Below are 26393 nucleotides of genomic sequence, written 5' to 3'. Positions count from 1 at the left end.
GAATCCAATAGCTTGTGCTGTGCAAGAGATCAGAATATATGATCACAGATGTCCCCTCTAGCCTTAAAAACGTTTGAGAGTAACTTAAAGCAGTTGGACCTTGTTGGCTTGTAATTAAGGAAAATACAAACATGCTCTGAAGTTGGCTAGGGAAAAAAGAGACAGAGAAGTCTCTGGAGTAGGAAGGCTGCTAGGGACCCATTCACAAACTCACATGAGAACGGGGTACATAGCTGGTGTGTCAGGACACTGTAAATAGTCCATATGTGCTTATTTGAGATTTACCAACCCACCAAACTAGAGCTGGCCTCAAGGTTCTGACATGTGGAGAGTTTGTTCTTGTTTCTGAACCCTAACTAATAAATGTGAAAGCCTCTCAATAAAGGAAGGTTTCCTTTTCTTTTGAATGAGATTCTGCTTTGATTTGTGGCAGACAGGTTCCAGGCCCCAGACAAGGGAAGGAAACAATTTGTTCTCTCAGAGATAATACTGCTACATGCCAGAATTTCTAGGTCAACATGTATTCGATGTGTGTGTTGGCATATCTGCACAAAGGGAAGGGAGTCTTGGGCAAAAGATATGCGGTTTATGCTAAATCCTGCATAACAACAACAATAATAATACTTAGCAATATTTAATGCATTACATCTTCAAGGAGCCACGCAAACATTAATATCATCATAGAAGTGTAGTTCCTCATAAATATTTTGATTCCACATTTGAAATAGGGAGTGGTTTGGTCAAAAGTGGGCATTTTTCATCAACTCTTGAAGACCTTTACATGCTACTGATTGAAACTGGTGGTTCTGGAGCTTTTTTCTATAATTATACCCAGTTATGATTGTAATATACTAGGAAACATCCTTTTTGCTCTGCTACAAAGATGATAAACCACAGTGGAAAACTAATGCATATTTAACAACTTATGTCCTACACAATGGAGAGGTCATTAGAAAAAAAAATAAAAGTATTATCATTTAGCTGAGTTAGCATCCCCTGGCTCACATTATTTCCACTGGTCACACTGCTGCAGAGCAGCTGGGTAAAGCAATATAGGGTTTTAATATCTGGCTATATTTAATATCAAGTTTCTTCATTATAATCCATTAGAACTATCATGACTAAGTAAGAGTCTGTCAGCATTTTTAGAACGTTAAAACATCCATATAAATTATTTAGTAAATGAACAGGTCAACTAGTTTGTATAACTGTTGGTCTTTAGCACCGGAGATTGTGGCTAATAGTCTACACATCATCTTTGAAACACCTGCACTCTCTGGAACCCAGGTTCAAATCTCTCTGCATCTTTCTAAGGTAAATAAAAGCTTAGTAAGTGAATCTTTTGGATAAGCGCTTAACAATCAGGACTTGTCTGCTCTACCTGGACATTAAAATGATCTTATGATACTTGGTGGGAGAACGGGGTTTTGCCCTGCACAATGTACTGTGCGGCAGTTAACTTTCTGTCCTTCTACCATGTAAACTGGCTGCATTTCAACATTTAGAAAGTTCTTTGGCAATTCACTTGGGCATCCTTTGTGATGAAAGGTGCCATATAATGGTTAAACTCGGCACTGTTATTAAATTCAGGTACAATTCAGTTGGCATTTTGTCGAGACTCTCTTTTTTGTACTAATTATGTATTAAACAGAGAGAAAATTAAACAACAAAGAATTTTGGCGATTGATACTGCAAGGTGCGGGATACCTCAATGTCAATAAAAGTAGGTAATTTTATGGCCCAGTCACAATAGTATCTAGTTGTCAGTGGAAAATGAGGGCACCTGGCAACTTACGTGATACTAAGCATCGTACTTAAAAAAAAAGAAAAAGAAAAAGAAAAGAAAAGGAAAAGAAAAAAAAAAGAAATTCCAAGTATAACTAGTGAAAGGGTCTCCGAAAAATGGCTGATCTATTTATATTGCCTTTCACCATAAAGGATCCTCACAAGTTTAATGCAGTACATACATCATCCGTGGATTGCAAGGGTGTCAGTCTTTCAAATAGCTGGTACAAAGGAAGCCACAGAACAGTGGCCGAGAACACTGTGAAAACACCTACTCTTATGGAAAGTGCCACTTAGTCTTAGGCCTGGTCTACACTACGTGTTTAAACCGATTTTAGCAGTATTAAACCGATTTAACGCTGTACCCGTCCACGCAACGAGGCCCTTTATATCGATATAAAGTGCTCTTTAAATTGGTTTCTGTACTCCTCCCTGAGAGGAGTAGCGCTAAAATCGGTATTACCGTATCGGATTAGGGTTAGTGTGGCAGCAAATCGATGGTATTGGCCTCCGGGCGGTATCCCACAGTGCTCCACTGTGACCGCTCTGGACAGCAATCTGAACTCGGATGCACTGGCCAGGTAGACAGGAAAAGCCCCGCGAACTTTTGAATTTCATTTCCTGTTTGTCCAGCGTGGAACTCTGATCAGCACGGGTGCGATGCAGTCCCAAATCCAAAAAGAGCTCCAGCATGGACTGTACGGGAGATACTGGATCTGACCGCTGTATGGGGAGACAAATCTGTTCTATCAGAGCTCTGTTACAGTAGACGAAATGCCAAAGCATTTGAAAAAAATCTCCAGGCTATGATACAGAGTCCACAGCACAGTGCTGTGTGACATGCGTAGCGGAAAGCCAAAGAATCAAATGGACGCTCATGGAGGGAGGGAGGGGATACCGAGGACTCCAGCTATCCCACAGTCCCCGCAATCTCCGAAAAGCATTTGCATTCTTGGCTGAGCTCCCAATGCCTGTAGGGTCAAACACATTGTCCGGCGTGGTTCAGGGTCTATCTCGTCAATTTACCCCTGCCCCCCGTGATAGAAAAGGGGAAAAAATCGTTTCTTAACTTTTTTATATGTCACCCTATGTATACTGCATGCTGCTGGTAGACACGGTGCTGCAGCAGTAAACAGTAGCATCCTCTCTCCTCCCCTCCCCATTGGCAGACGGTACAGTGCAGTAGGACTAATAGCCGTCCTCGTCATGAGCCCGTGAGTGCTCCTGGCTGGCCTCAGGTGAGGCCGGCCGGGGGCGCCTGGGTAAAAATAGGAATGATTCCCGGTCATTCCCAGTAGATGGTACAGAACGGCCGGTAACCATCCTCATCATAGCAACTGGGGGCTGAGCTCCATCAGCCCCCTTCCTTTCATGTGTAAAGAAAAGATTCTGTGTTGCCTGGACTATCATAGCAGCGGGATGCTGGGCTCCTCTCCCCCACACCGTTTAATGTCCTGCCTGGACTATCATAGCAGCTGGAGGCTGCCTCCCCCTCATTTTATCTCACTAACAAGTCAGTGTTTCTTATTCCTGCATTCTTTATTACTTCATCACACAAATGGGGGGGACACTGCCACGGTAGCCCAGGAAGGTTGGGGGTGGAGGGAAGCAATGGGTGGGGTTGTTGAAGGGGCACCCCCCATGAATGGCATGCAGCTCATCATTTCTGCGGGATCTGACACAAAGCAGCTGTGCTCTCTGGTTCTGTGATACTCTAGTACACTTGCCCCATATTCTAGGCAGGACTGACTCTATTTTTAGATATCATAAAGGAGGGATTGACTCTGGGAGTCATTCCCATTTTTGTCTTTGTGCCCCCGGCCGACCTCAGCTAAGGCCAGCCAGAGGCACCCATGACAGCAGCAGACGGTATAGAACGACAGATAACCGTCATCTCATTGCCAATTTACAATGGCACAACAGACAGTACAGAACGACTGATAACCGTCTCTGCTATCATGCAAAGGCAAATGAATGCTGCTGTGTACCGCTGCAGTATCACCTCTGTCAGTGGCATCCAGTACACATACGGTGACAGTGACAAAAGGCAAAACAGGCTCCATGGTTGCCATGCTATGGCATCTGCCAGGGCAATCTAGGGAAAAAGGGCGCGAAATGATTGTCTGCCGTTGCTTTCCTGGAGGAAGGAATGACTGAAGACATTTACCCAGAACCACCCGCGACAATGATTTTTGCCCCATCAGGCACTGAGAACTCAACCCAGAATTCCAAGGGGCGGGGGAGACTGTGGGAACTATGGGATAGCTATGGAATAGCTACCCACAGTGCAATGCTCCAGAAATCGACGCTAGCCTCAGACCATGGACGCACACCGCCGAATTAATGTGCTTAGTGTGCCCGTGTGCACTCGACTTTATACAATCTGTTTTACAAAACCGGTTTATGTAAAATCGGAATAATCCCATAGTGTAGATGTACCGTTAATGTCCATAGAGATAAAACATAGTTTTGGCCTTTACAGAGTCATCTAAAAGACTACAGATTCTTCAAAGGACTCACATTCAGTAAAGTGCATCACAGTCTATGTATCTCCCTTGGAATACGAAGGTCTGAGTCAATCCTTCCAGAATTTGAATCTGTGCTACAGAGCTGTTTCTAATCCCATTTACGTTGGTTTTGTAACTCCACTGACTTCAACTGAGTTACTCTGCATTTACCCCACTGTAAATTAGAACAGAATTAAGCCATAGCTGTTTCAATCCCGATGCTTATACCTCCATGGATTTAATTTTGTGAAAAGTGGCTGGAAAAGGACACTTGAATTGTAGATTAAAATGAAAACTAACTGCGGCAGGTCAAAAATTTTCATTCAAAATGGAGAAAATGATCTTTTCATCAAAAAAAAATTTCTACCAGAAATATGTTTTTTCCGAGTTTTCCAAAATTTCCAAAATGTTTTATGTTTTTCCAAAAACTGAAATGAACTTGGCCAAAAACAAATATTTCAAAAAAATTACCCAAATTAAAATATTTTGGCCAAAACTTTTTGGTCAGAATTTTTCAATTTTCGGTTGTTGAAAACTGAAAAATTACCAGTTTTTGCCACAAAGTTTAAAGACATTTAGTGGGAGCAAAAACCTTTTTCCAATCAGCTCTACCTGTAACTCTATTTCCATCCAAGTTGCTTTGCTTAATTTTATGTTTATATTGGCCTCTCTCTTCTACAGGTGTTTCTACTAATGTTCTAAAAGTGCCATCAAGCAATAGAAATAAAAAAAGGTTTCATAGGCCTGGACCTGATATTGTTTCCCTCATTGTCTTGGAAGCAAGTTAAGGCCCATTATGCTTTCTGCCTTTACACTGCACTTTTAAAATAATGTCTATATGCACAAAACATTAGGAAGTACAAAAGTAACATCACATTAGGGAGAGAGTTGAAATGAAAATGATAGCTTTATTATAGCTCCAGCAAACCACACCTAATAAGGTCTGATAGCCAGACATTTTTAGGGAAAATAAATAACAGTCTTGAAAATTTTGCTTCTGTATTTCAAAACTATATAAAAAACCCCTATCTTAAATACAGATAATGAAATCTGGGGTCAGATATTGTTGTGTAAGCTAGTTAACATGCCTTCTAGTACTTTGTTATAACAGTCGTCTCTTGTCTCCTACTTAAAACAAATGCCAACCAGGCCCAAGGCAGTAGATATGAAGGTTTACAAATGGTATGAACTAATTTGAAATTCCCTTTGTGCATCTCATGCAGAGCTAAAACCAGAATATAATTTATGATTGGCAGGTTAATCTTTGCCTAATAAGCTGTACTCTCAGTTCACCATAATTTCCGCTAGGAAATGTATAATAAAATAAGTGAATGCACAATCCACTTCAGTCCTCCCTTCCCACCACCGTCCCCACCAGCCCATTTACTCTGTCATTTTTTTCATTACTCCTATTCACTCTCCAGCATCAAAACATGATAAATAAAAACAAAACTAGAATGGTGCCACAAATCTGAAAACACTCAGACATCAATGTAAAGAAATGAAGTACAAAACTAAAGAAAAAACATAAATAATTTAGGTGTTTGTATGCAGAATACTCATGGTCAATTTAATCTTACATTAGCCAATATTTACTGATTGCCCTTAAAATATTCTAGTTACTTGTCAACCTTTTCTTTAAGAATCTCACCAAACTAGCTGATCATAGTAACTCAAAACTTGCCATCCACTAAGTAGTGCTAGTACTTGAATTGGGACTCCAGTAGACTAAAACCAAAGCGGCCTAGAGACATATTTATATTCCTTGTAGCATTCCTGAACAATTGGTGAAGTTCAAAAATGCATCTAGCATATATTGATAAAAAATGTTGAAAGGGTTCAAAAGAGAGCTACAAGAATGACTATAGTGACAGACTTAAGAAGCTAAAGCTATTTAGCTTAACAAAGAGAAGGGTAAGAAGTGAGTTTATCCGAGTTTATATGTACCTACATGGGAAGAAGATAATCTGATGATAGAGGATTTTTTAATCTACTAGACAAAGGCTGAAGCTAGACAAATTCAGACTGGAAATAAAAACACAAATTTTTAACAGTGAAGATAACTAACTATTGGAACAAGTTACTTAGGCATGTGGTGGACTCAACTCAGAATAAATCATAATGATATCTTCTGGCCTTAAAAATGTACAAATCACATATCTAAGATAGCGAAGTAGGACTTTAGATACAAAAATTTCTATCCGCTCACTCTCTTTTATTTTTAAGTAACGTCTCTTCAAATTGCCAAAATGCATTGCTAATTTGTACTTATTCTTAATACCACACAAGTTTTGCATGTGTGGATTTCTCATCTCAAACACTGCCCTGTGTTATATGGACCAATGTTGTCAGACTTGCTCAGGTACCGTATGTGATCTGTCAACTCTCTTGTTATTTGCAGTTTACAAACGAAAGAAAAAGAAAGAAGGCAAGAAAGGCTTCCTCTGAAATCCAAACTCAACAACTTCTAATTCTGCATGGGTGCAAGTTATTAATAATGTTAGCTTGCATTTCTGTAGCATTTTCCATATGAAGATCTCCAAGAGCCTGGGAACTCTGAAGCCCCTTAGGTTATTTTCTCTTGGTAATATTTATCAGTGATCAGAGAGGAGATAAGGGAGGAAGGATGGCCCCTGTGATCACGGATAAGTCATTTATTCCCTCTGTGCTGAAGTTCCTCTGCAAAATGGGGAGAATACTTGCTTACTTCCCTCGGATGTTGTGAGGATAAAGCCACTAATATTCGTGAGGTGCTCAGATACTATGATGACGAGAACAATATGAGTAGATGGGTAGAGGTTTAAAATAGTAGTATTGTAAGTAAACACAAACAGAATAAAAATAAAATGTAAACAAGAGGTTAAATGTCAACCCATCCTGTGAGCCGATATTATTTATATTTACATGATAATGAACAGTTACAAGATTATTATCAAGATTACACTGATAATAATCAATCTTCTTAAAATAGTTTCAAATGTAATTTATTGGAAGAAAAAAAGGATTTTTTTTGTTATATAATATCTTTTGTTATGTTATGAACTCCAGGATAATGCTAATTGGAAAGATTTGCATCTCGGTATTTCTAGTTGCTCTGTGTAGTTTTGATACTCCTTGTATACACTACTGAACATAGTGAAAACACTTCTGAGAGCAGCAATTTACTTAAAATGGAGAAATAAATAACTATGGAAGAAAAAACACAATACAACTGATTACAGTCTGCATGCCTAATGCATGCTTTCACGGCAGTGTTTCGGCAGGTAGCTGCACAAAACCCACTTCAATCAGTTCCTTATTATTTCATAATTATAAAGGTTATTACCACGACAGAAAAAAGGGGATAATAGCAGGTTCTTAAATTAGCATTTGTTCAACCTCAGACTTCGGTGCATTAATTGCTTTCTTAAAAACCCTAGCACAAATGGCATTGTATATCAAGCTTGCCTTTTTTCTGTTGTCCAACCACAATCTTTCAAATAAGAACCATTTTCATCTGAAGTACCGTAATGAATTAGAAGAGACACACCATGCACTATTCTGTCAGTATGCGGCTCCTTCGAATTCAACATACTGTCCAATGTGATCCAGAGATGACGTGTACTTTCGGGGTTTTAAAACTGTTGTCAACCCACATTACACTCCTGACTCATTAAAATTACAGGACAGTTTCAACCATATTTAAAAAATGGTCTGGGGATGAAGCCTGAAGGGCTTTAAATTAAACCAGTTTAAGCTTTGAAGGACTGGGTGGCAATAATCACGTTAAAATGATGATCCCATTACATTATCCACAGAATACAAAATAAGAGCTGGATGCAGATATGCTACTGAAGTCACCAACTGATCACTTAAAATCTGCTTTGGATAGAACTCAATGCACTCTCAGTGAATCAATGAATACATCCAATTCAAATGCAGGGAGATACCAGTACTTGTTATATATTGCTAAGTCATGTGGCATGTGTTTTGCACTACAGAAACGTGAGATGCCAGACAGGAGGGAAAGGGGTACATCTCGAAACAGATCTTCTCAACCTTTCTTTATAGCTATATGGGAGGGAGGGTCCCAAAACCTTTTTCTCTTGTAACACGGTGCGGTATTGAAAAGGCTGAGAACTGCTAATCTAGAGTTATGTTCTGCAGCTTTGTGTGCAAATTCTACACAGAGTTGCCAACTTTCTACTCACACAAAACCGAACACCCTTGCCCTACTTCGCCCCTCATCCGAAGCCCTGCCACTGCCCCACCCCTTCTCTGAGGCCCCACCCCAGTTCACTCCATCCCCTCTCTCTGTCATTCACTCTCCCCACCCTCACTCATTTGCTCATTTTCACTTGGCTGGCTCAGGGGTTAGAGGGAGTGCAGGCTCTGGAATGGGGCCCAGGATGAGGGGTTTGGGATGCAGGAGAGTGCTCAAGGCTGGGATCGAGGGGTTCAGAGAGCAGGAGGGGGATCAGGGCTGAAGCGTGGGGTGGGGCACAAGAGGAGGTCAGGGATGCAGGCTCTGGGCGACACTTACATCAAGCAGCTCCTGGAAGCAGCAGCATGTCCCCCTCTCCAGCTCCTACGTGGTGGCATGGCCAAGCAGCTCTGTGCGCTGCCCCATCTGCAGGCACTGCCCCCATAGCTCTCATTAGCTCCAGTTCCTGGTCAATAGGAGCTGCAGAGCGGGTGCTTGGGGAGGGGGCAGCGCGCAGAGCACCTGGCTGCCCCTATTCTAGGAGCCAGAGGGGACATGCCACTGCTTCCAGGAGCCACGCAGAGCCTGCCTTAACCCCACTGTGCCGCTGACAGGACTTTTAACAGCCTGGTCAGCAGTACTTACTGAAGCTACAAGGGTCCTTTTTTGACTGGGCATTCTGTTTGAAAACCGGACACCTGGCAACCCTAGTTCTACAGGAGGTTTATGTGACAATCAGGGTTCAGACACCCAACAGGGAAAACAGAGGGTCTGAACCCCCCAAAAGAAGCAACTGAATCAATTGATTGTATACAATATCACTGTACTAGAACCGTATTAATGTTTCTTATGAAAGCAGGTGACATACTGGTGACTAATATTGTGAAACGTATGTATTAACACTATACGAGGAATTATGGATACTAATTGACATTATGGTTTAAAGACTGTGACCAAACGAAGGGGAGAAACAGGCTTTCTCCCAAACTGTAGGGAAGGCAGCTGTTCACTTGTGTCCAATTATACATTAAGCAGTGTACAATCAAAGCAACGGAAGCCCTATTTACATATGAATTGGCAGGGAGGTGGGAAGTCCACAGGAAGGGAAGGACAGCAAGAAGCCTTCCTGCCCTCATGACACGGTCAATTAACTCTGCGGTAATATAGGGGGAACAAAAAGACACTGGAGTTATCCATCACTTGGAGGATTAAAAGGGCCAAAGCTCTTGAAATCACAGAATGTTGGCTCCTTTAACCAAGGCGGTTGAGTCTTTGGGAACTAAGTTTAGAGGGGCAAACCGGCTTAGGCAAAGATTGTAACTCACTAAAAGTAAGTTCTAGTCATGTTAAATAAACCTCTTTTACTATAAACCAATTCAGTGCTTTGATTGAAATAAGAGTGTTGGTCAAACCCCAGTTAAATTAATGAGCTGCAGCGTATTGTCCCTTTTAAGGAGCAACACTCTGCGTGTTCCAGGAAAGGGCTGAACACTGCAGGGAGACATCTCTGAGGAACTCGGGAGCTGGGATTCACTGTTGTTACCTGCAAGACAAGGGCTGGACTGGCAGGGTCCTGAAGAGTTTGCTGGCAGCGCAGACAAGCTGGTGTGTCAGCTTAGCAGTAGCAAAACTCTCTCCTGCTGAGGCTGAACGGTAACGCAGTAACTCACACTGCTTGGAATCCCAGCAGACTGTCACCAGGCAGACAGTTCTGAGGAAATTTGGGACTGGGAGGGTATTGGAGTCACTCAGCAAAAAGTAACTGTGCAGTGGAAGCCAGGCTGTGACCAACAAGCTTGTATGCAGGCAGTTGGTGTAAGATCTATGAGTCATAGCAACACAGCATTGAAGGCACCCAGAGTTGCAGGGCAGATGGTGGCACAACTCTTCACTGGTCCGGGTTGAACACCTGACATATTTAATCTCTCAAATGATGTATAAGTCAAATATTTTTCTGCTCCCCTTATATATCCTCAGAATTCATGGACCCTGTCACAAGAGGCATACAATCAGTTGATTCAGTTGCTTGTTCTTTGGGGTTCAGATCCCAATGGGATGTCTGGACCCTGACTGTCACAATCTAGGCCCAATATTTGTTAGTATGGCTCAGGGTTTTGGGGTCCTCTTGGATCATCCCCTGCTGGTCTTGGATTCTCTGTTGTGCACCCAACAGAATGTGTAGCCCAATATAGAAGATGATATCATGTTTATAAGTGTAACATTTTACTGACTCCCTTTCCTACTTGTCAAATCTATTCCTTCCAAGTGGCAAGAAAAAACACATTGGCACATAATCCTCTTTTTTGTGTACAACTTGTGCGGAGGCTGTGTCCATTCTCTACTGATGCAGACCCAGCTGTAGGAGCTACAGCTCTGTAACTTCAAATGCAGATAACCGCAGTGTGCTCTACAAGGGGCTTCAGCTAGTGCAAAATGCAGAAACTTACGTTTTGAGAGGGACAGGACACTGTACTCTGTGCTCAGAATTTGCTACCTATCTACTTCTGGGTATAGTTCATATTTCTGGTTACCTACAATGCCTCAGGTATAGTGTGGAATCCAGACAATTTCTTTCCCGGTATCTCACTGCAGACGCCACAATCCACTGGCTAGCTCTGCCTGCTGGTTTCTGGGACCGAAGTGTCAAGAGCCAGTGGGAGGGGCCGTCTCTGTGGCATGCACTCTTCTGATTTTAAACATTCTCAGGCCACATTTAAGACATATCTGCTTGATCAGGGTTTAACCCACTTCCAGCAACAAGGTTTGTGTATGGATTTTTTTTTGGGGGGGGGGTGGTGGAAGAAAAAAAAGTACTTGAAAGTTAGGATTTTCATTATTATTTATTCATTATTATTACCAGTGTAAATCATCCAGATGCCAAAACTGTATACACCATTACAAAGTCAATCAATCACGCTTATAACTAGATTAAGTTTAACACCCTGAAGAGTTATTTCATTTAGTACTGAATTTCCCAGTGCGCTTCTAACCTGCAATCTGGTTTGGTGTTTGTGTAGGCTGCATCTCTCTTGGCAGGTTTTGGTCTTTGCCTCTGTTGTGCACCCAATAGAATGTGTAGCCCAATATAGAAGATGATATCATGTTTATAAGTGTAACATTTTACTGACTCCCTGTCCTATTTGTCAAATCTATTTCTTCCAAGTGGCAAGAAAAAACACAGCAAAAGAGGTATGCAATAGTTCTAAAAATAAATTCAGACCTATCAGCAGTTGTATTAATAAGGTTTTTCTTATTTATTGGTAGATCATAATCTTTGACTGTTAAATTTCCCCCTTCACACAGCATAAAAATTTACTTCGGCTACGGTCCCTGAAACAGGGTAGCTGGTTCATTAAATGAAACTGGGCTCAGCATTCCTGTTCCAGTCCAGGCACTCCCAGCTGGACCAATTAAGAGAGCAGGACAGCACCTGGGGACCACAGCTGCCAACTTTCACTCGGTAAATGAGCCCCCCGACTTTCACAATAAGCCAAAAATCAAACAAATCCCATTTCAAAACAAGGCCAAAACAAGCCAATCCCTAAGAACCCCAACACTCTATGTAACTAGATCCCCCAGCCGTGTAGTCTGGGACTGTGCACCCCGACTTTCTCCTCCCCTTACCCCTGCCTGCCCCTTGCCCTTGCTTGCCCCCCCTTGTCCCTGCAAGCAACAAGCTACAAGCCAAACCAACAACAAGTTAAGAGCCAAAAACCAGCCAACAAGCAACTCACAAGCCCATTAAGCCAAAAACAAGCCCAATTTCTACATTTTTTTTTGCGGGTTTGGCGTGTCTGCTGGGGACCTTAAAGATCCACCAGGAGCAAGCCAGGAGAAGGGCAGGAGAAGATAGCTGCTAGAGAGAGAAGTTGGTTCGTGGAAGAAGACTGAAGATAGGAAATCAGCAAGAGAGGTTAATGGTCTGGAGTCCCCAAGCCACAGACCCAAGGCTGGAGGGCTGAAGGCAGGAGGAGCAGCAAAGGGAGATGCCTGCTGACAACTCCAGGGACAGAGAGTGGACCGAGAGATACTGCAAGAGGGATGGGAGGAGTGAGGGATGCTCCCCTGGCAAAGATGTTCTCAGCACAGAGGATGTGGGAGTTCCTGTTGAGAAGAGCAGGCTTGCACCCCGGAAGGAAAGGTCGCTGTCCTGGCAGACAGACAGAGAGGAGGAGAGATCAAGAGTCCAGATGTAGCAGAAGACATCGGAATATTACTTGCACTGGGGTGATAGGGACTATGCTTTGGGACTTTTACACTACGTTTTGTGAATAAACTGTGTTGATGGTGTGATAAATAAAGGGGGGGACAGCTCCCTTTGATGGACAACCAGACAGCCAGTTAGCTGTAAAATCCCTCTTGGTAAAATCCCTCTTGGTAGCTGTTCTTTACTTGCTTTACCTGTAAAGAGTTTAAAAGTCCTCCAGGTAAAGGAAAAAAATGTGGGCACCTGACCAAAAGAGCCAATGGGAAGGTAGAACTTTTTAAAATTGGGAAAGAAACTTTCCCTTTGTCTGTTGTTCTCTGGGCTGCAGAGACACGGGCAGTAATGCTGTAACCAGCTTTTAAGCCAGATATGATTATAGATTATCAAATCATACCTCGACCCTACTTATCTGGAGCCTCAGATATGTAAGTAAAATTAGGGAATGTCTAAAAAGATGTTATTAGGGTTATTTCTTTCATTTTCTTTATTTTGGCTTGTGGATCTCCTCTGTGCTAACCCCAGATGCTTTTGTTTGCTTGTAACCTTTAAGCTGAACCTCCAAGAAAGATATTTTGGCTGCTAAATTTTTGTAATTATTTCTTTTAAGATCTAGCAAAAAGCCTAAGTTCCAGATGTATTTTCTTTCTTTTTGTTTTTAATAAAATCTATCTTTTTTTAAGAACAGGATTGGATTTTTGGTGTCCTAAGAGGTTTGTGCATGTTGTTTGATTAGCTGGTAGCCACAGCTAATTTCCTTTGCTTTCTTTCTCAGCTCTTTCTGGGGGGAAAAGGAGGGCAAGGGGTGAAAGGGCTTGAGGGTACCCTACAGGGAGAAATTCCCAAGTGCTCCTTCCTGGGTTCAAAGGGTTTTTTTTTGCATTTGGGTGATGGCAGCATTTACCAAGCCAAGGTCAGAGAAAACTTGTAACCTTGGGAGTTTAATACAAGCCTGGAGTGGCCAATATTAATTTTTAAAATCCTTGTGGTCCACTCGGAGTGACAGAGTGGGGATTCAGCCTTGACAGATGGACTGGAGGATAAGCTTCCAAGAAGTTACTGGAGACTCAAAAAGAAAACTGAGACGAGGGGCCACTTGCAGGGCTGCCCCAAGGCCACCGAGGGTGCCTGGAAGAATGCCAGGCGTTTACAATCCTAATAAAAGAGACCATGTTTTGTCTATATTTATAACCAATTTTTTGTCCTGAAATATAACTCACTGAGGAGGAAACAAATTTATTTAGATTATTATGGCTGAATGGTTCTGTTGTACACATGCCATAATATATAATACTGAAAAATAATTTGGATAATGCTGCAAAACTTAACCCATCACAACACACAATTTCTAGTTATTAGTATGAGCATTCAATAAAATGCAAGTCAAGAATGACATATACCCTTTTCAATACTTTGCAGCAAAGTATTCCATATTAAAGTATGAAACTCAGCTCAACAGAACACATGGAGCCAACTAACCATTTATTTTAAAGTAAGTGTGTGTGTGTGTGTGTGTGTGTGTGTGTGTGTGTGTGTGTTTGCGCACGCACAAATATATGTATGGGTTTGTATGCACATATACACACAGACACACACACCAGTCTCAAGCTCTACTCACCTCTGCCCTACATTAAAAAAGCACAATCACAAATAAAACCTCACCAGATGTCCTCAACTCAAACCAAACAATAACCAAACTAAGATTAACTCTTACCAGGCCCCTTCAAAAGTCTGGTTAAACAGATGGGTCATGCATCAAGCCCAGAAGGTCAACAGATCTAGGGTATTTCAAAGGGTGATGAACAAATCCCAAAGTTAAAGGCCCCTAAAAAGAATGTTGTGTCAGCAGTCCCCTCTCTTTTACACTTAGAATAACTCAAAAACTCAGGGGGCTTTGTTGATCTCAACTCCAGCAGCTGGGTAAAGATGCACACTTCTTGTGTAGACTGGTGGTCCCAGGTCATTTAGGGATTTATAAATCAAACTCTCGACTTCAAATTCCACCCAGAAACCAACAGGCAGCCAGCACAGATCCTGTAATGGCGATGTCATGCTCCCACTGATACACATCTCTTAAATACGGACTTCTGCCTTCTATGACAGCTTCAGTTTCCAGATTGATTTAAGGTATAGCCCTCCAGTAGCCCATTGTTGAAGTCACAAAGGCATGGGTTATGGTAGCAAGGTCCCTATCCAAATGAAACAAATGCACTCCCCTGGCCCCAGAGGATTGAAAAAAGCTTTCCTAGTCATCACTGCTATCTAAACCTCTAACAGAAGCTGGAGACTCCAGCAACACTGTCTGACTAAACACTGGTACCACAGTAAAGTACAGTCTTCACCATATTCTCTGGTTGCTTCTTCTAGCCCACCAGCATTGCCTCATCCTTATCTGGATACAACTTCAGAAAGCTATGTTGCATTCATGTCCCAATCTCCATAGGTCATAGCATATCCCATATACTCACAAATAGTGAGTTTGGTGTCCACAATATTCAGCTCCACTTATAATTACTTCCACCTCGTATGGTTTTGTCTGATTTTCCCACCTTTGCATCTCAAATTACAGTACATATAGCTTTATAGTTAGTGTTCTCATTGCTCAGATGATACTATGGCGATGGCTGGAATATAGTGATCTAGACATATGGATCTGATATCAGACTCCTAGAAGTATGAGAACTTACAACTCAAGGAAATGCATTTTGATATCACAAGAATCCCTGCCAATCAATGAAAATGCTCAAATGGACCCAAATATTCATAAAAGAGGCACAGAATTATATAGAAATATAGTCATTTATAGCAGAATTTGAAAAGTTCTCTAGTTTGTCAGACTTCTCAGGAATGATCTTACTGACAATATTTAAACGATACCCAGTACTGTAAATGAACAACTGCAAACATCTGTTACACAGCAAATCACTGACAAAAGCCTTTTTGTATAACGCCTTTCTTTCCATACAAAAAAGGGTGCTAAGACCGAGGCACTTGATCAAAGAAAACAATATCATTCCCCCACCCTGGGTGACCAGCATCTAACTGTTGGAGTAGATAATTTCTCCAAGTGGGAGATTGTAATACATGTTTAAATCTCTACACAGTAAACAGTTTGAACAGATAAAAGATGACAGCTCTCAAAAAGACCAAGTCTCTCAGGTTGCCGATAATAAAAGCAATAAGACAACAGGTGCTGTTCTGCCAAGCCCCTTTAATATTTTGAGAAAACGAGAAAGACGGAGACTAAAGAGAGACTACTGTTGCCTATAATAATTCTGCTATATGAACAGGGAAAAGTAAAATTGCCATTAATGACCAGCAGTTGTGGTGAGAGATATATCGATACAGCAAAGCAATGTGAGGTCTTACTTTTGGTAAACTGTGCTTTTCAGTTCTTTCCTGATTAAAACAAAAATTTCCATCCCTGGTTTACTGATCTTTAATGGTTATAGGAGGGATGATGTGAATAAATATTACAGGATCTGGCTTTAAAAAATATAAGGGTCAATATGAAACAAGGCAATAATTAAAGCAAAGGATTTGAAGCTAGTGAAATATTCACAAGGTAATCAATAATTTACTGGAAATATACCTTAAGCTTTTCCTGTATGGCTACTGTAATACAATGCTTTAGCAGTTTGCTTTCAAAGTATGCTTTTGCATCTCTGATATATTTCAGCACTGTTGTTATGGAAGATGGGGAATCATTCATTTTAACATGATCCTGAGCATATTATCACAAAACAGAGAGGCTACCATTTCACTGATTACCAATTAATTATCTCTACAGTATAAATCATTTGCAGCCCCTTGCTGCATACAAAAGATTTATGGCTGAATCTGAAATTATACATGTACTAGAGTCTCTGAAAAAGCATTAGTAAATGCTTCTCATTTTAGCATAAATTTTTCCCCTCCTGCTACAAAAGGTACAGCACTTGTTCTTTTTAACTGCTAATAAAAGGTTGTTCATAGCCTCTTTGAACTCACAACACTGACAAAAACAGAACGAAGGAAACTTTAGCTATGAACAATTACTCACAGCATTATATTAATTCATTGTTGCCTTTTTCCTTTCATCTCAGACTGTGCCACTAGACTAAACAATTGAAATTACTGTAACCCCCACCTCAAAACCACATAGGACTACTTCTGAAAGCAAAACACATATTAAAACTACTACGCAGTTTTACCGAGTTTATCTAATAACTGGGTTAGCTCAGCTGAAGCCACATCACTCACCGAAGACAGAATTTGCTTGAACAAAAGCAGAGAGACCAGGCACTAAATGCAGCTTCTCAAGATTCTTAATGCAAGATTCTCCTGTCTGCTGTTCAGTTCACACTTGCCTTTATAACTAAGCAAACCAACAACATTCAATTGCTGAATGAATTATAAAACCGTAGCTCCCAGACTCTCATATTTTACATCACAGGGGGTGGTCATCCAGCACACACACTGCCTGTGTACATATATTGTTATAACTCATCCTGAAAAACACATCAGTGCTGGCAGAAATGACAGTAATTGGTGCTCAGGATGTACAAGCACAAACCAATAGAATACACTCCCTCCCTCAGCTCTATGGAACATCTCCACCTGTCAATCTTCACACTTTGTTAAGGTGGAATCCGCAGCCACAGTTCAGGGTGGGCATGTGGTTTCAAAATTTGGAGGAAAATCTGATAGTTTATGCAAATACTTTATTAACCAACATTCCTTAAAACAATCTGCACGGTTTAATATTAAATGTATCTCTAATAATTGACAGGCATACTTTTCTAGCTCCTTTTTTAAAAAAACCCAAAAACTTTGTGTTCTTTTCTTAAAGATACAGTTTCTGTACCATGACTGATAAACCCAACATCCATAGCTTCTATTAGCATGAATGATAAATACATATCTAGACTCCCTTGATATTCAGGGGAGAACAGACTTCAAAATATCAGCCCAAATAGACTCAAAATTAACAATAACTTAATTATTGGGTGGTATTATGTGTAAATTTCAGACAGTTCTTATAAAATATTAGTAAACTTTATTAATAGCCTTCACATTTTGACAGTAAATATTTACAATGTTCTCAGCTATTCTGTCTTAACTGTCTTCTGTTTTGAAGAGTCTTTGTATTAATTTTTTAAAAATAAATAGACAAACAAAACTTGAGAAATACTAATAAACTAAACAACTAACCTGAACAATACCAGACAGGACTAAGTATAGCAAAAACGAATACCTGGTTAATCATTCTATATGTTACAAATTAGCATTTATAGTTAACTGTTATCAAGAAAAATGGGTTACGATATTGATAATACCCAGTAAGCAACTAGTCACTTACGTTTTAGGTATGAAAAGTCCTTATTGATGGGAGAGGAGAAAAATTGATTAGCTGCTTGTTAGAGAGAGGTACATGGGGAAAGGACTATTTTATCTATTTTTGAGATCTTTATGGTTTTTTAGATCTTAGTATTCAAAAAAAATCCAGTTATAAAACATAGGGCAATTAACATTTGTTTGGGTGCTTCCTTAATGTGTACGTGAGATTTAAAAGTTTAACACCGTTAACCATTTACCACAGACCCTGATCTTGCATTGAGAACTGACACCATGGACCCCTGCACCTTTAGCCCATTTATTTCAGCAGGGTCCATATAGGCCTAGAGGTCTGTGTAATTGGATCCCAAGGCAGGATTGGGGCCTTAACTTTTAAATTGACAATACTGTCACCATTTTAGCTGAATTACAGATTATTTTGATGTATTATACATTTGAACCAAACACTGGCTTTCTATACCCATATTCATGCTAAAGCTATTTATGGGAGTGGTGAGTATGTGCCAATGAATTTTAACGAGGATGAATTTCTATTTCTGCTTTCCACAGGCGGTGATGCCCATCAGGGCATGTAGGGACCCGGGTGACTCATTGGAAATCTGATCCAGATTGTTTCACTCTTCACATATTGTAGAACTGCTCCAACATTTGGCGCCAGGCTGAGCGGTTCTGGTTTCAAAGGTAAGCAAAATAGCTAGTGCACAGTTGTTTGTATGGTTGAGTGACAGTGATAACACTTAACCATACAAATTAAGATGCATCAGATAGTTTTGGTCATCACTGGGATGTTATTCCATGAACAACTGGGCTGTGGAATGTAAATGCACTCTGTGGGTGGCAACTCGAACCAGAAACCCATTCCTTCCTCTAGCCATCTGTAACAACCAATGTGTGACATGCAGTGGGAACGTGGCATCTCATTTCATGCATAGTGAAAGCAAGTACCTCTATATTTATTCCTTCTCTCCCCTCCACAGCTGCCTATTCCCCTCTCCTCATTTGCTGCTCCCTGGCCTCTTCAGTCTGGCAGGGATAATCCACTCCATGCCAGAGCCACAGGCATATTTCTCCATAAAGTACTGGCTGTTACAATAAAGACTTCCCTGCAGAGAAAGCTGTGCATCACTGGATGGGGGAGATGAAGGAGAAGGGTACTTCAGCAGTGCAGCAGCTTTTCTTTCTGTCCCAGGAGGAGACAGACAACTGAACATCAATACTTGAATTCCCCAGTGGTACTAAACAGTGGATCCTCCAGTATGGGCAGAAGAAGATTCCAAATGACAATCACTGGCTTTATGACAAGGCAGTTGGGGCATCTGTGCCATTGGATTTAGACTCATGGAGCTACATTCTACTCTACTGACTAACGTATTTAACTTGCAAATTATGGTGGTTCCTTGTACAGCAGCCCAGTGGGTTTCTTGCTTTGTAATTCACCAAACACAATGGTCATTTATCAGTATGCCCCTATAACCTATTTATGTGTTTCCTCTGTGCCCTGTTTTGACCATCCAATTCTGATCTAATACAGACCATTATAGTCTGTGCTTGGAGTTATAGAAGTTATAGGAGTTATGTTTGGTTGAAAGAACAGAACCCAGTTACCCAACCATACCCCAAAGACCCAAACATTCTCTATTAAAATATTTTATTGACCAATATGGCTCTTACTATCACAAAATAGCTATAGTATTTTAATACAATGAACCAGACCTCTATTCAGTGTACCATGTGGCTGCATTTCAAGGCCACAGTGTACGTGGAACGCATAGTGTAAAGATTGTGGTGTAACATACCTTCCCTTCAATGGGAGATATGTCACATGGCAAGAAATGCTGAAACCCCACCCCTTAAAAGGCAATTTTTACTGCATTATGTTGATTTGCCCTATCTTTCTACTGAGGTATTGCTATAGCCTGCACTGCCACAGTGTCTAAGAGAATGATATTCTGTAAAAGATGAGCAAAATGAAGGCTAATATTTTGTCATTCACAAAGACTTTCTTGATCAATTACCTGCATTGATTTCGGAATCCAGATTCCCAAGGCAGTGTCACAAATACACATTTTGTTTCTGAATGTTAGATTGCACATTCAAACACTCTGGCTTTGCTGAAAGATGTGTGAAAACCATGTGTGGCTGCCAGGCCGTATTCTATTGGCTGTACATCTGAGGAGGCTCAGGAGTGTAATTTATTTCTTCAAAATTACTTTTAACATACAAACTCTAAATTGGCTCCAAAGCTGCCTTCTTCAGAGTGCAGATTAGAAATGGTTTAATAATGAAAAAGAGAAAGAAGAAATTCCCAGTTGTTTCCAAGGCAGGACCTTTTGCAGATTATGTGCCATTATAAACATTAAAGACAAGCAGATTATAATGAATATTTGGCTGCAAATGATGGTTGCAAATGAGGATGCTCTTAAGTGCATTCACGCATCATCAGAGGAAGAATCCAGGTTATTCTGCTCAAACAACGTAAGTTTTAACCATATCAGCTGAAGGAGAAGTTCATCCATTACTTAAGAGATACATTGATTCCATCCAACAAAAGGTCACATATCAACCAGCATAGTAGATACTTCAACTAGGCAAAGCTTGCTCTCAAGTGTCTGGAGATTACAGGAGCACAAATAAAACAAATGGGTACCAACTGAAATGATTTCCAGGCCATCCAGGATGGCATGGATAGGTGCGACACCTCATACCTTTGCTGCCATCGAGTTCAGTTGTAAGTAGGAATAGAATATATATATTTTTTCAGTACAGAAATATTGGCCTCTGCCCCTTGAGCTAAGTTATCTTACAAGGGTTCATGATACACATTTGTACATTAAGAAAAAAAAATCGTACAACTGAAGAAGAAATCCCCACTCACACTTAACAGTTAAGTTCCTTACTTCTTCAAGTGATACGGCAACAAACTTCAAACTGATAAAAGGAAATACATTTTCCACACCATAAACCTGAGGAACTCATTGCCACAAGATATGATTGAAGCCAGGCATTTAGCAGGATTCTGAAATGGATTAGACATTCATATGGATAACAAGAATCTGCAGAGAATTACAGTTACAATAGTAAAGATTAAATTAAGACGTAAGAACGGCCATACTGGGTCAGACCAAAGGTCCATCTAGCCCAGTATACTGTCTTCTGACAATAGCCAATGCCAGGTGCCCCAGAGGGAATGAACAGGTAATCGTCAAGTGATCCATTCCCTGTCACTCATACCCAGCTTCTGGCAAACAGAAGCTAGGGACGCCATCCCTGCCCATCCTGGCTAATAGCCATTGATAGACCTATCCTCCAGGAATTTATCTAGTTCTTTCTTGAACCCTGTTACACCAAAATTGTTTTGGAAGGGCTTTAAAATCTCATACTTCAGAATACAGGCCCAGCACTAATCAGAGTTAGGAAATCATTTCCCTTGTTGATCAAGTTATATAACTGACTAGTGCAGGATTTCTTGGCCTTTTGTCTAAAGCACAATGGAGAACTGGTCTAATCCAGAATGGCAATTCCTATATTCCTGTGCTTTCTTATTTAATATTCTAGGTCTATATTTTAGCTCTGTTTGACAAGTCCAGATCTTGTTCACTATGACAAAAGCAGAACTAGAAGCTTGAAGATTAATGCACAATCTAAGGTTTAGACTAACCAAAAGATGGCTACGGGAAGATATGATTGCTCTCTATAAATATATCAGAGGGATAAATATCAGGGAGGGAGAGGAGTTATTTAAGTTAAGTGCCATTGAGGACACAAGAAAAAATAGATATAAACTGGCCATCAATAAATTTAGGTTTGAAATTAGATCAAGGTTTCTAACTATCAGAAGAATGAAGTTCTGCAACAGCCTTCCAAGGGGAGCAGTGGGGGCAGGGGCGGCTCCAGGCACCAGCGCATGCCTGGGGCGGCCTGATGGTCCACTGGTCCCGTGGCTTCGGCGGTAATTCAGCGGCGGGGACGCCGAAGGCGCAGGACCAGCAGACCTCCCGCAGGCGCACCACTGAAAGCTGCCTGCCTGCCGTGCTTGGGGTAGCAAAATACATTGAGCCGCCCCTGAGTGGGGGCAAAATACCTAACTGATTTCAAGACTGAGCTTGATACATTTATGGAGGGGATGGTATGATGACACTTCCTACAATGGCATGTGCCCCATTGGCGACTGCTAACAGCAATTATCTCTAACAGCCAGTGATGGGACACTAGATGGGGAGGCTCTGAGTTAATACAGAGAATTCTTTCCCAAGTGTCTGGCTGTTGGGTCTTGCCCACAGGCCTGGGGTCTAACTGATCACCATATTTGGGGTCGGGAAGGAATTTTCCCCAGATCAGATTGGCAGAGACCTTTTTGCCTTCCTCTGCAGAATGGGGCATGTGTCATTTGCAGGTTTAATCTAGTGTAAATGGTGGATTCTCTGTAACTTGAAGTTTTAAAATCATGATTTGAGGATTTCAGTAACTCAACCAGAGGCTAGGGGTCTGTTATAGAAGTGAATGGGTGAGGTTCCATGTCCTGCAATGCGCAGGAGATCAGACTAGATCAGGGGTCGGCAACCTACGGCATGCGTGCCAAAGGTGGCACACAAGCCGATTTTTGATAGAACGCAGGGTGGGCTGAGCCACTCAGCCCGCCGCCGCTCTGGGGTTCCCACTGCTGGCCTCTTGCCAGCCAGGGTCCCGCTGCCGGTCCCACTTAGCGCCTGCTTCTGGCCTGGGTGAAGGAACCCCAGGCTGGCAGTGGGCTGAGACCCCAGCTGGCAGGAGCCGGCAGCTGAAACCCCAGAGGGGGGCTGGCGGAGACACTCAGCCCACCCCTGAAACCTCAGAGCTGGATGGGCTGACCCGCTCAGCCCTCTGCTACTCTGGGGTTCCGGCTGCTGGCCCCTTACCAGCTGAGATCCCCGCCACAGCCCCCCTCACCTTGCTTCCAGCATAGGCCCCTGCCAGACAGGGTCCAGGCTTCCGGCCCTGCTCAGCCCTACTAGCCGCCAGCTCCACTCACGTCAGCTGCCGATCTGGGGTTCCAGTCGCTGACCTCCTGCCAGCCAGTTATCAGCTTATAACTCAGAAGCCCATGTACAGCTTAAAGCATCTAAATACATGCCACCAGACATTGGAAAACTCGGCAAGGGCAAGGATCACACTAAACTAATAAGATCTGCATTTTAATTTAATTTTAAACAAAGCTTCTGAAACATTTTGAAAACCTTGTTTACTTTAGATATAACAATAGTTTTGTTATATATTATAGACTTATAGAGAGACCTTCTAAAAAACGTTAAAATGTATTACTGGCACGCGAAGCCTTAAATTAGAGTGCATAAATGAAGACTCAGCACACCCCTGGACTAGATGATCATGATGGTCCCTTCTGACCTTGAAGTCTAAGCTGAACACATCCTAGAAATGCATATCAGTATATTAGTAGTCTGAAATGTATCAGATGTAAAAGATATGGCTGATGCATTATGGGATACACACTAGTAAGGGCCTTGCATTCTATTCAGTAGAGGGCAGCTGTGTTCACACAGAATTTCAGGATGCATGCTTTCCAGTGGACAATAGGATAATATGAGATTAAAGTGTACTGTTGCACAATAGGTGTGCAGAACTCCCTAAAGCATTGCATTCCAGATGAGATCAATTACAGTTCTGCAAATGAACAAACATAATTCTGCAGGCTGCTTTTAGCCCCTCAAAGGCATAATAAATTTCAAATTTTGGAAATCTGCAGTCTGAATATGGAAGAGAATTTGGTCCTCCAGAACTGGTAAGAAAAAAATTATTATCTTAAGTGCAGATGCAAGACTTCATTGCTATAAACTACCTGGTGCTTTGCAAAAATAAGCAGTAGTTATAATGTAAATAAATGTAATTGCCACATTAAGGATACAGAGCAATTCATTTCCTCTCAGTGCAACCTACTTATGATTCCCTTTAAGAATAATTTTCAGATAGAAGTTTCATTTCTTTTTTTAAAGGATTAATCCTGATGAGTACAAATGAATACAACTGCATATTTAGATTAATTAGTAAACTAGTTTGCACAGTGCTTTTTGAAGATGAGGGGAGGGATAGCTCAGTGGCTTGAGGATTGGCCTGCTAAACCCAGGACTGTGAGCTTAATCCTTGAGGGGGCCACTTCGGGATCTGGGACAATATCAGCACTTGGTTCTGCTAGTGAAGGCAGGGGGCTAGACTCAATGACCTTTCAGGGTCCCTTCCAGCTCTATGAGATATATAGGTAAAGCACTGTATAAATGCTATTTCAATTCTAATATTTTCTGTTACAGCATTTTTCTTCTCCCATGTAACACCGCCTTTTGCACAATGCCAAAAGATCTCAAGCTCTCATCTCAAATGATAACTTTGTACAGCAAGTCCACCTTCCTAATACAAGTTCGGAGATACTGCCAGGATAAGTGAATGAGGTGGGACAGTCAATAATACCTAAATGAACAGACTCCCAAGAGTGTGACTCCAGCTGATCAAGGTCAACACAACAAAAAAGGAGAGCCTACTTTACTGGTGAAAAAGGCAGCAATCTCTTGATGGCTGCATCTTATCTCAAGAATATGAACTGCTCGATTAGGAATAAAGAAGAGCTGAGAAGGGGCAAGAAGGATAGATGACAGTTATGCTCCCTAGAGACTGGCCATTTGAAAAGGCTCCCTCAATGTGATTTGAAAAGTCATTCATGACATCTCCTGAACTGTGGTCCCATGAGCCTTGAACGTTCTATCAATCCATTTAAAAGTCTATGGATTTTCCAGTACCAATCTGAGCCTTTTCACTACTATCTTTCTTCTACATAATTTATATCAACTTAATTATTTAAAAGAATTGGGAACTTGGCGGATATGGTTCAGGGTTAGTTTTTAAAAAATATTCTTTCATGTGTCCTTTAACTCCTTCTTTCCCATTGTTTTCATTATGTTGTTCCATTTAAAACCAGATGGGGGGTACAAAGCAAAACAAGCTAAATGACAATTATTCTGGACTGACTATAGCCATGAGCTGGAACAGTATCCAAAAATCCATGCCATATTAACCAAAAGATTACATTCAATTACCTGACACACAGCTATCCTGGCATGTATTCATGTTAACAAATGGAGGTACCAGCACTCTGTTCCTCATAAACAGGGTAAAGGGAGCTAACATGCAAGGGGTATGGTTACATGGAAGGAAATGGTAGAGTAGCTCCTCCATATGTATACTACAGGTGGGCTCTGTGGGCCAGGGTGTGTAGCCAGATTGGGGACAGAGTGGAGCAAGGAAGAGCTACATGGTATACTCCACTTGACAACAGCAGTCTGTCAGATTGCCATGGATTCTAATGCTTTTGGCTCAATAATTGTTTCCACACAGAGGAAGTAGCAGGAGTATAGGCACCAAGGTGAGAGGCACAGTATAAGAATCTGCATAGCAGAGACTGGGATAGCTATGAAGAAGGAGTTAATGGCAGCCCTGTTAAGGAACTGGCTGTGCTATCAGCGGAAAGGGGTGCATTGAGGGCAGATAGGAATATCTTTGGCTCTCAGTCAGAGATCCACAGAGTTTAAGCCTGAGTTTCCCATGCATCATGGTATAGGCAGCCCAACCTTTCCCCCTAACAGGACAACTTGCTGTGGTAGCACAGAAAATGTGGTAAGTACTTTTAGAGTAAGTTTTCCCCTGCTTTGCTTTTTCCTTCAGGAAGGAAGAAATAATGGGCCCAAATGACTGAGGAATGAAAACAGAGAATGAGAGCAAATAATACACAGCCCAGCTTTCCCCTCACTAAATCTGTGAAGGTCACATGTCTTTTGTTTTCCATTATTCTTTAATCACTCCATCAAGGTATTTGTAAGACCATCAAAGTGAAGAATTATTCAGAAAAGAAAGGAAGAAATAACTACTCTGCTGGGATATGTCAAACTCTCCCTCTTCTGTCTCACAGAACTGCCATGGAGCTCGACTCAACAAGAATTATCTGGAGTCTTGCATACTTCATAAGGCTTCTGAAACTGTAGAAAGTTACAGTCTTGGCTCTAAAGCAGGTTAATTAATGTAGCTACTACTGAAGTCATTTTTGTTAATTATACCTGGTGACACACTAATGAGCTTGCTTCTGGTGGACTTTCATGTCCAAGTTATTCACTGTGTTTACGTGGCACTCAGCAGACATGAATGGCAATTTTTAACTCAAAATACTCCAGCCTCAGGCTGGGGAACATCCTGTGTGTGTGACTGCAAATGGGGAAGGACACAATAATCACATCACACTTTCAGTTATTTTTAAATACTAGCAATTAGCTTCTATAGACACTGCGTTGAGTTGAGCACTTAAGGAAGGACAGCCAACTTGGGGGTTGTATAGCTAATGATT

The 26393-nt window shown here is 41.4% G+C and overlaps 1 protein-coding gene across 14 annotated transcripts in view; it reads right to left on the bottom strand.

Moving 5' to 3' along the window:
* DLG2 (discs large MAGUK scaffold protein 2) overlaps window positions 1-26393 on the bottom strand; it is a 1579821-nt gene that overhangs the window by 163880 nt on the left and 1389548 nt on the right. The window contains exon 1 of one of the 14 annotated variants that reach the window (XM_050940637.1): window positions 16922-17158. The exons of the other annotated variants lie outside the window; for them this stretch is intronic. The gene's annotated coding sequence lies outside the window, so the exon portion shown is untranslated. Of the gene's footprint in view, window positions 1-16921; window positions 17159-26393 lie in introns of those variants that run through there. 14 annotated transcript variants of the gene reach the window in all.

Source organism: Gopherus flavomarginatus, chromosome 1, assembly GCF_025201925.1.
Source record: "Gopherus flavomarginatus isolate rGopFla2 chromosome 1, rGopFla2.mat.asm, whole genome shotgun sequence".
Classification (NCBI taxonomy): Eukaryota; Metazoa; Chordata; order Testudines; family Testudinidae; genus Gopherus; species Gopherus flavomarginatus.
The sequence above is the reverse complement of the archived record's forward strand: the minus strand, read 5'-3'. Positions and strand labels throughout refer to the sequence as shown.